We start from the raw sequence: 11,732 nt of genomic DNA, 5'->3' as shown, positions 1-11,732 counted from the left end.
CCCCTTATCCTGGTTTTGTATGACCTACTCATTCCCCCATCTCTACAGCACAGTTCAAAAACTAAACCCTAATCCTCCCCTTGTTTCCTTTCTCTGCTCTAGCGCTGTCTGTCCTGTTTTCAGCAGCTCCTCGCAGGATGTGAGGCACAGCACGCGCTCTCAGATACTGCAGTGATTAGCTGCTGTCTGTAGATTCGCTGCTTTCCATGCCGGGACTAAGTGCGTGGAGAGGCACAAATCTGCATTCACTTTAGTAGCACATGCTGCAGATGCCGCTATGAAGTTTTAACAATAATACAATGAATACACAGAATAATACTTTATTAACTATTATTGGTTATAGAACTTAATACAACGGAACAAAATTATTAAACAGATGATCAAAATATATAAACCATTCCATGAATATGTAACAATATTTTACAATAAATCATCGGACAAAAGAAGTACGACCCTAGAATTTATTTATTAACAATATCAACCTAAAATATTTTTGTACACGACATTTTTGGTGAATACTTTTGGACTATCTGGAAGCAACTTTCCTTGTAAATGGGTATCCAAAACTTGCACCTTGACATTGGATCTCATTTTAACTCTTGAAAATGCAACATAGAGTTGTCCATGTCCAAAAACGGGCTCCGGTAAATATATGCCAACACGTTGTAGAGTTTGACCTTGTGACTTGTTTATTGTCATGGCAAATGCTGGTTTTACTGGAAACTGTCGACGTCAAAGCCTAAATGGAAGACCGGTGTCTGAAGGACATAAATCAATGCGTGGAATGAACACTTCCTCTCCTTTTGCAGATCCAGTGATCACTGTTGCTTGAATTATGTGGGAATGGAGTCCAGTAACAATAAGGCGAGTTCCATTACATAGACCATTTCTTGTATTTAGATTCCGAAGCAACATTACGATTGCTCCAACTTTAAGTTGTAGTCTGTGGAATGGCATTCCTGATGGCGTAACACTATTTAAAAATTCAACTGGATAATGCTCTCGTTCATCTTCATTGTCGACATCCACCGAATCATCACTTTTGTATAATTTATACTCTCCAGGCATTCTATCCATCACACGGGAATTTAGCAGAGCTACATCATCGTTCTTGGGACAGAGAATTGCATAGGAAGAGGCCCTCTCAACACTGCTTTGGTCGTTTACATCTATTTCAACGCGTTGTCCAAAAACATCACTTACGATGCAGTCAGTGCGCACCATGTCTTCTGGTATTTCAATAATGTCTTCTCCAAGGTTATATTCATTGCTCAGTTCACCATTACCAAGTTTAAGAAGCCAGTTGCTGTACTCTGGGTCAGAAGATCGCATGTTGTTAATTAGTTGTAGTTTATTAAACTCTTTCCAAAGGTCTGACATTTTTAAGGTTGACTCGATAATATTTGTTCTTGTTCCATTCAGTACAACTGGAAGGCATTGCCTAAAATCTCCGCCAAGGACAAAAACTTTACCTCCCAAAGGAATTTCATTTTTTTCAGCAATATTTGTAGTCATAACTTCACGCAGAAGTCTGTCAATTACACTCAAAGCATATTTGGGCGCCATGGTGCACTCATCAAGTATCAAAAGATTTGCACTGTTCAACTGTTTTCCTGCAAATGTGTCTTGTTTGATTCTGGAAACGGAGATTTCATTGACCGGAACTGGTATCCCAAAGAGTGAATGCATAGTGCGACCTCCTCGTAAAAGGTTTGCTGCAATACGACTTTTCCTAACCCTCTAACGTGATGCATTAAAACTTCATATAGGTATGTTTTACCACTGCCTCCAGGACCGTCAATAAAGAAACATTTTGGCGTTGGATCGGCTTGGTTTTCTACAGCGCTCACAATAGTGTCATATGCAATCCGTTGTTCTTGATTTAAGAAGTTTTTCTTCTCTGTTGCCAACAATAATTCATAAGCTTCGTCATACTCTTGAATTTGTGCAACTTGACTTGCAGGCAGTGGCAAATTAAAGTCTGAAAACGTTTTTCCATGCAGTAGTAGGATATTTTGGACATCTTGCATGGCATAAGATTCGCAATTGTGACAATTTCCACTTTTGTTGTGAAGACGTAAGCAGTAATCTTCAATTATATGTTCTTTGAAATTTGTCCAAAGTTGAGCCGGATTTGTAGGTGGCCCAAAGACACAAATGTAGGCAAACAATTCACGAAGTTTCTTAGGCATATGTAGAGTAACTGCGTCTTCTAAAGTAAGTGTCCACATAGTATCATCCAATAGAAGTCCTAAAGCCAAAGCTACAGCTTTAAATGTATCGTGCAATACTCCATTAACTGTTTTCAAATCTTCGTAACTTCTAGCTCCTTTGACATGCAGTAGTAACAGCCGAAGGCAATATCTTTCTTGATCTTTGACACTAACAGTATACATGCGTCCAATTATTCTGCTAAGTCCTCGTTGTCTTGGCTTCCAAGTTTTATTCCAAACGTAATGCTCTGGAATCTCTCGATACAAATACTGCCTTGCGTTTTCGTCACGTTGGTTCAGCAAAAACCATTCCATTAATGTTGACGTTGTGCTTAAATTTTTGGAGACATCTTCGACTTGAGCATTTTCAAAGAAATAAAGCTGCTGTTGATTTGGTAAATGAATAGCTAAACGTATAATGGCATGGGACTGTGAATGCATTGGAAATGCAAATATTCTCCAAGCAGCTTCTGGAGCACTGACATATCTTGAGTCAACAAAGTGTGATGATTCATCGTGATTGACTGTTTTTTGTTGGATTTCGACGTTAGCTTTGTCATGCCCCTTGTAGATGTACTTGAAAAGATATTTAACACTTTTTATTGAAGGGCAGATTTCAACGTTGAAGTGACAGTTGTAGCGTTTTAATAAGTACGGGTTATATGGAACTATCCATGAGTTATTTATAATCTTTTTGTTGTGTACAATGTTATCAATCAGTTGTCTCCGGTAGGATGGGTAGCCGTCCAAATCTTTAACAGTGTGCTGTTTCAACTGCTTTGGAAACCCTTTTGTACACTTTCCGTTTTCCATGCATGGACTTTTTGGATTTGCTACACCGCATGGGCCATGAACCATATTACAGATTACAATATTATACAGTTCAGGATACTTTTCTTGAAGAACGCAGTAGTCTTCAACTTTAAGTTGTTTTTGATTTCTTCGTATGAAATTGAGCCGATTTGCTTCAATTTTAACGTATGCGTCTACTAAGTACTGTTGTGTCAGTTTCCCACCGTTTAAAATAGGATTGAAGTATTTTCGCACAGACAGAAGAAAACTGTAGTACTGTAGCTGTGTAATTCTTCTTGAAGTTCCTTGCTGGTGTAGGTTTTCATGCCACCCTTGATCACCGCTTGGAAAGAATAGCGGATACAGAAGAGCATCAAGGTTGCTGTGCAAAATGCTAATCCGTTGTGTTTTAGGAACGAAAGGGTTGTTTTTGTCTGGCTTAAGATGGACTAATATATCTCTTTGAAAAGGAGGCTCTCCATCATCGTTTTGAAAAACAACTGCGACCTCACTTACACGTGGTTTGTTGTAACATCGGGGATCTTGTTGACGTTCTTGTTTAATGGCCATGATAATAGAAGGCATTTCCATCCCATTTTGTATAGCTCTCTGTTCCTCCTCAGCTTCAACGTCTTTTAGCATGCGATATGCGGCAGCAAATGGGCTGATTGTTTGTAAATGTATGGCAATTAGGTTCATCAGTTCTGCATTACACTTTTCATTTTCTTTTCGGTTCATCCTTTGTTCTGTAGCCTAATTTGGATCAAAGATGTATAATTGTGCAAATGTTGGTGGTTGTCCTAGTTCTGGGTGAAGTGTTCCAGTACGGTGGTAGATCTGGCCATGAATTTTAAAACAATACGGTCCGAATCCAGGGGGCGGTGCAATGTTGGCACCAAATGAAGCAAACGCATGAGAACTGTTGATACTTCTGATATTTTCCATAAAATTTCTACTGTGTTCATGCGTTCCTTTCATCAACTGCTCAAACAGATCTGAGTAGTGACATCTTGGTAGCATCACTTTTCCTTTTTGACAGCATTGAGTAAACTGATTGTCAGATGGTTTTTCCTCGATAAAATTCATAGATTCGCATTTTGAACAAACTACATTCATCTTCCCACAGTAGTGTTGAATAATGATAGTTTCATTGTCTGTTACGTAACGTGCAAGTTGTTGAATGTTCCGCTGGGTTTGCCTTAGTTGGTAGAGCATTCTTTTTTGATAAATTTGTCGATCGTGTTGTTCTCGGTTTGTCCTGGATTCTGGAGATTCATTCAGACGACATTGTCTATGGGATTCTGCATCGTGTTCGTGTCTAGCCACAGTGTGTTGCGGTGTTTACCGTTCCCGACGTTGTCTGTGAGATTCCGCATCCTGTGCTTGTCTAGCGGCAGTGTCTTGTGGTGTCTCCTGTTTCCGACGTTGTCTGTGAGATTCCGCATCCTGGGCTTGTCTGGTGACAGTGTGTTGTGGTGTCTCTTGTTCCCAGCGTTTTTGTTGAGATTCCGCATCCTGTGCTTGTCTGGCGTCAGTGTGTGGTGTTGTCTCCTGCTTCCAAAATTTTCTGTGAGCTTCCGCATCCTGGGCTTGTCTGCTGGCAGTGTGTTGTGGTGTCTCCTGTTCCCGGCGTTTTTGGTGAGATTCCGCATCCTGGGCTTGTCTGGTGGCAGTGTGTTGCGGTGTGTCCTGCGCCCGTTGTTTCTTGCGATATTCTGCATCCTTGGCTTGTCTGACGGCAGTGTGTTGCGGTGTCTCCTGTTCCCGGCGTTTTTGTTGAGATTCTGCATCATGGGCTTGTCTGGCGGCAGTGTGTTGCGGTGTCTCCAGTTTCCGGCGTTTTTGGTGAGATTCCGCATCCTGGGCTTGTCTGGTGGCAGTGTGTTGCGGTGTCTCCTGTTCCCGGTGTTTTTGGTGAGCTTCCGCATCCTGGGCTTGTCTGGCGGCAGTGTGTTTCGGTGTCACCTGTTCCCGGCGTTTTTGTTGAGCTTCCGCATCCTGGGCTTGTCTGGCGGCAGTGTGTTGTGGTGTCTCCTGTTCCCGGCGTTTTTGGTGAGTTTCCGCATCCTGGGCTTGTCTGGTGGCAGTGTGTTGCGGTGTCTCCTGTTCCCGGCGTTTTTGTTGAGATTCGGCATCCTGGGCTTGTCTGGCGGCAGTGTGTTGCGGTGTCTCCTGTTCCCGGCATTTTTTGTGAGATTCGGCATCCTGAGCTTGTCAGTGTGTTGCGGTGTCTCCTGTTCCCGGCGCTTTTGTTGAGCTTCCACATCCTGGGCTTGTCTTGTGGCAGTTTGTTGCGGTGTCTCCTGTTCCCGGCGTTTTTGTTGAGCTTCCGCATCCTGGGCTTGTCTGGCGGCAGTGTGTTGTGGTGTCTCCTGTTCCCGGCGTTTTTGGTGAGTTTCCGCATCCTGGGCTTGTCTGGCGGCAGTGTGTTGCGGTGTCTCCTGTTCCCGGACCCGCAGCGCCGCTCCCCGGTCCTCCCTACACACGCTAGCCGCATGGATGTCAGCGATGCTGCCTGTGCGGATACTTCCGCTCCGAGAAGCCGGGACATGACCGGGCGCTCGCAGCAGAAGTATCCGGACCCGCAACGCTGCTCCCCGGTCCTCCCTTCACACCCTAGCCGCTGATGTCCCCACAGTATCAGCATGGTGTTACAAAGATCCGGACATTTGTGTTAAAAATCGCTAATTGGTCGCAGGCGCTGCCCGCGACCAATCACCGATTTGGGCGCCAAATTTAAATATCGGCGGCGACCAATCACGGATCTTGGCTCCACATTTAAAAACCGCTGTGCAGATTGGTCGCCGACGCTGGGCGCCACCAATCACCGATTTTGGCACCACATTTAAATAGCGTCCGCGACCAATCAGTACAGCGGAGTTGAAATGTGGAGCCAAGATTGGTGATTGGTCGCGGCCGATATTTAAATTTGGCGCCCAAATCGGTGATTGGTCACGGGCAGCGCCTGCGACCAATTAGCGATTTTTAACACAAATGTCCGGACCTTGTAACACCATGCGGATACTATGGGGACATCAGCGGCTAGGGTGTGAAGGAAGGACCGGGGAGCTGCGTTGCGTGTCGGGATACTTCTGCTGCGAGCGGCCGCTCATGTCCCTGGTTCTCGCAGCAGAAGTATCCGCACAGGCAGCGCCGCTCCCCGGTCCTCCCTTCACACCCTAGCAGCTGATGTCCCCACAGTATCCGCATGGTGTTACAAAGGTCCGGACATTGTGTTAAAAATCGCTGATTGGTCGCTGGCGCTGCCCGCGACCAATCACCGATTTGGGCGCCAAATTTAAACATCGGCCGCGACCAATCACCGATCTTGGCTCCAGATTTAAACACCGCTGTGCTGATTGGTCGCGGCCAATATTTAAATTTGGCGCCCAAATCGGTGATTGGTCGCGGGCAGCGCCAGCGACCAATCAGCGATTTTTAACACAAATGTCCGGATCTTTGTAACACCATGCGGATACTGTGGGGACATCAGCGGCCAGGGTGTGAAGAGAGGACCGGGGAGCGGTGCTGCGGGTCGGGATACTTCTGCTGCGAGCAATCGCTCATCTCCCGGGTTCTCTGAGTGGAAGTATCCGCACAGGCAGCGCGCTCCCTGGTCCTCACTAATACGATTCCGCTCCCCGCTCCTCACCAATACGATTTGCTGATTGGTCGCGTGCGGAGAGCGCGACCAATCAGTGATCTTGGCGCTAAAGTTAAACACCGCTCTGCTGATTGGTCGCGGCCGCTGCCCGCGACCAATTACCGATTTTGGCGCCACATTTAAATAGCGTCTGCGACCAATCAGTACAGCGGTGTTGAAATGTGGAGCCAAGATCGGTGATTGGTCGCGGCCGATATTTAAATTTGGCGCCCAAATCGGTGATTGGTCGCGGGCAGCGCCAGCGACCAATCAGCGATTTTTAACACAAATGTCCGGATCTTTGTGACACCATGCGGATACTGTGGGGACATCAGCGGCAAGGGTGTGAAGGGAGGACCGGGGAGTGGCGCTGCGGGTTGGGATACTTCTGCTGCGAGCAGTCGCTCATCTCCCGGCTTCTCTGAGTGGAAGTATCCGCACAGGCAGCGGTGTTCCCCGGTCCTCACTATTACGATTCCGCTCCCCGCTCCTCACCAATACGATTCGCTGATTGGTCGCGCTCTCCGCACGCGACCAATCAGTGATCTTGGCGCTAAAGTTAAACACCGCTGTGCTGATTGGTCGCCGACGCTGCCCGCGACCAATCACCGATTTGGGCGCCAAATTTAAACATCGGCTGCGACCAATCACCGATCTTGGCTCCAGATTTAAACACCACTGTGCTGATTGGTCGCGGCCGATATTTAAATTTGGCGCCCAAATCGGTGATTGGTCGCGGGCAGCGCCTGCGACCAATCAGCGATTTTTAACACAAATGTCCGGACCTTTGTAACACCATGCAGATACTGTGGGGGCATCAGCAGCTAGGGTGTGAAGGGAGGACCGGGGAGCGGCGCTGCGGGTCGGGATACTTCTGCTGCGAGCGCCCGCTCATGTCCCGGGTTCTCGCAGCGGAAGTATCCACACAGGCAACGCCGCTGACATCCATGCGGCTAGGGCGTGAAGGGAGGACCGGGGAGCGGCGCTGCGGGTCCAATTGGTCGCGGCCGCTATTTAAATGTGCCGCACAAATCGTTGATTGGTCGCGGACTTGGCCCGCGACCAATCACTGATCTTGCGGCCAAAGTTAACACTACTGTGCTGATTGGTCGCGGACGCTGCCCGCGACCAATCACCGATTTGGGCGCCAAATTTAAATATCGGCCGCGACCAATCACCGATCTTGGCTCCACATTTAAACACCGCTGTGCTGATTGTTCGCGGCCGATATTTAAATGTGGCGCCCAAATCCGTGATTGGTCGCGGGCAGCGTCGGCGACCAATCAGCACAGCGGTGTTTAAGTTTTGCGCTAAGATCAGTGATTGGTCGGGTCCGAAGACCGCGACCAATCATCGAATCGTCTTGGTGAGGACCGGGAAGCGGCGCTGCCTGTGCGGGTACTTCCGCTGCGAGAACCCGGGACATAGCGAGCGCTCGCAGCAGAAGTATCCCGACCCGCAGCGCCGCTCCCCGGTCCTCCCTTCCACATGGAGGTCAGCGGCGCCGGCGGTCCTTCCGCTGATACCGGTCGGGAGATGAGCGCCTCGCGCCGCTCATCTCCCGGCAACATCTCCGTCCCGCAGATGGGTCCGGCGGTCGGGTACCTTCTGCTGTTGCCGGCCGCTCATCTCTCGGCTGCATCACCGCTCAGCTCCGTCCGGCAGATGAGCCGCTAACGGCCGCCATCTTTTTTCAGAAATCCCGTGGCGCTGATTGGCCGCTGCCGGACCAATGAGCGACGCGGGATTTCCTGAACAGACAGACAGACAGACAGACAGACAGATAGACAGACAGACAGACGGGATAAGACAATTATATATATAGATTCATGTGTGGATTACATGCGTTTTAATGTGTTTCCTCTGTAGAAATGTACTAAAAGTATGCGTGCATGCAGATTTATCTGCAGATTTTACTCATTTCATTCAAATTTATGGGGAAAATCCATATGTAAAAAGCGTATTAACACAAGAGAAATTGACACACTGTGGAAGGTATCACTGTGAAAACTGAATGACCATTTTTGAAACGAACCTGCAAAGTTTGGTTAGAAACTCTGGTTTATGTACAAGTGAGAGGTTGACACTGATAATGTTTATATATTTCTCTGCTGCTGCAGTAAGCCTGTTTTAGTTGCTTTTTTCTTTTCGATGTGTACAATGCAACCTGGGCATTTGAACTTTTCATGCAAGCCTGTTTGATGGGCTATCTGGAGAGACTTTTTCATTCTCTCTTTCTAATTCTCTATGTATTGCTCAGCTTAAATGAGTACACCCCCTTTGAAAAGTAAGATTTTAATCAATATCTCACTGAATAAAAAACTATTTCCAAACTTTTGACACAGGAGAAATATACAGTATCTTTGTATCGTGTTAGCCAGTAGATAGAAAAATATTAAAGTTTGAGAGTCCTCAGTAGTTGATAACTTTTAATGGCTAACTGAAAAGATGGTAACAAATAGCAAGCTTTCGAGACTATTCAGGTCTCTTCATCGGTCATAGTATAACACAAAATCTTAAGAGTTACGTATTTATACACAACAGGACAGGACAGGACAGGACAGGAATAATGCATTAAATAAGAGAGGTGAAGTGAAGTAGAACTATCAATGTGGGAAGGGGAGAAACAGGAGTGTGAAAGTGTTATTGTCCTCTGATTGAGGTCTAGTCCATGGTTGTGATGCCCCCTCGAGGTCTGAGGAGCACATTCCTTAACTGATGTAAAAAGACATATATTCATGCGACACATTCATTCCTGCTCTGAATGTGCCAAAGGTCATAATAAGTTTGTATTCCCAGACTCTTCTGTCTCTCTGGGATTTGAAGTTACCTTTCGATATCAGCAATTTCATGTCCAGGATACTGTGATGATGGCTACAAAAATGTTTGGCCACAGGTAGATCTTTTTTCTTTTACTGTGTGATTAGAATTCATCCTTATTGTAAGCTTTTGCCCTGTCTCTCCCACATACAGACCCCCAGTTGCACATTTGGTACATATAATTAAGTACACTACATTAGTTGTGGTGCAACTGAAAGTACCTGGTATCTTGTAGTCCTAATGTGAGTTAGGAATCTTTATCTCTGTCTTTCCCTGCAGGCAGGAAAAATGTAAAACCTGTCCATTTATAATGGCAACAAACAAGATAAAGATTCTCAACTCACAAAAGGACTTCAAGATCCCAGGTACTTTCAGTTGCACCACAACTAATGTAGTGTACTTAATTATATGTACCAAATGTGCAACTGGGGGTCTGTATGTGGGAGAGACAGGGCAAAAGCTTACAACAAGGATGAATTCTAATCACTTGATGCAATAAAAAAGAATAGATCTACCTTTGGCAAAACATTTTTGTACCCATGACCACAGCATCATGGACATGAAATTGCTGGTACTTAAAGGTAACTTCACGTCCCAGAGAGACAGAGAAGTCTAGGAGTACAAACTTATCTTTGACACATTCAGAGAAGGAATGATTGTGTCGTATGGATATATGTCTTTTTGCATCAATTAAACAATGTGCAGCTCAGACCTTGAGGGGGCATCACAACCATGGACCAGACCTCAATCAGAGAACAATAAAATTTTAACACTCCTTATCTATGAAGTCATCCAATATTTTCTGCCACAACTGTTTCTTCCCTTCCCACATTGATAGTTCTGCTTCACGTCACCTGTCTTGTTTACTACAATTTTCTATGTCCTGTTGTGTATAAATATGTGACTTTTATGATTTTGTGTTATACTGAGCCTGATGAAGAGACCGGAGTTGTCTTGAAAGCTTGCTATTTGTTACCATCTTTTCAGTTAGCCATTAAAAGTATCAACCACTGAGGACTCTCAAATTTTAATATTTTTCCAAAATTTTGACAAGACTAAAGTTTCATAAAACATTTTTTAACCCATTTCATAAAAGTAAGGTTAATAATGTAACTTTCATTACAAAATATTCAGTTTTACTCAAATTAGTTGATGCAAAAATGAATACATCATACATCAAAAACAACTACGGTACATCTAGTGCTTTGTTTGACCTCCATGGTTTTTAAGAATAGCACCAAGTCTTCTAGGCTTGGAATGATTAAGTTGGTGATATATTGCAATATTTATCTTTTTCTGTTCTTCAAGAACAACATTTTTTAGAGCCTTCATACTGGATGGAGAGTGATGCTCCACTTTTCTCTTCTGAATTCCCCACAGGTGTTCAGTTGGGTTCAGATTAGGAGACATAATGGAGGGAGATGCACTTAAAGATCACAGTAAATTCTGTGAATAAGAAAGCATCTCCAAAAACAATACAGCGAAGTAGAAATACACTTGCACTCTGAAGCATTACTAACTCATTCCTGAAAGACAGCAGTCTGTCAGTTCAATTCAGTAAGAGATAGGATGTGTTAACTTCTCTCTTACTGCATTGAATCTCCATAAAAAAAAAATTAATACGTTCTCTGGGATCATTTATTTCATAGTATTCTTACAATACATGTCAAAAAATTTGTTCAGAAAATTCCCACTTTCTTTTCCCTTCTAGTTGCTGCTTGGTTTTACCTTGTACCCCTTCTCTGTGGCTCGCTGCCTCTGGCAATGTGCTGTCATCACACATCCCCTGAACACTGATTGCTATGGTTGGCGAGGCATAACAACACATTCGTCTGGATAAGAGAAATGGGAAGTATAACATTTGAGATCATTTGAAGAATGTCAAAAGTTGTTGGGTCTTTCTGTCATTTCAATATAGCTTCCTTTCCATAGAAGAACCATTGAGTGAAAAAAGTGAAAACTTCAAAAATTTTAATTATATGAAAGTTTCCAGACGCTTAAATTGACATATACAATATAAAATAAATACATAATGAAAGCCATTTCCCAGTACGGCCATAAGGTGGAAAATCAACATAAAAGAGTTTTTCTCTTGCTCTGAATTATTTTGCAGTCTAGAATAATCTAGGCATAAAGGGAAGATCTAGAATACGGTATTAGCATTTTTATTGCCACATACCATCCCACTTGTTTGCTGTATTATACAGGTAATTTCTTGTTGTTGTAAAGTAAGAGCCCCCAGGGTCTGGATATTACTCTGCAGG

The sequence above is a fragment of the Phyllobates terribilis genome, unplaced genomic scaffold, assembly GCF_046119375.1.
Source record: "Phyllobates terribilis strain yellow unplaced genomic scaffold, ASM4611937v1 Scaffold_1__5_contigs__length_1240528914, whole genome shotgun sequence".
NCBI classification, from domain to species: Eukaryota; Metazoa; Chordata; class Amphibia; order Anura; family Dendrobatidae; genus Phyllobates; species Phyllobates terribilis.
This window is presented reverse-complemented; position numbering follows the sequence as displayed.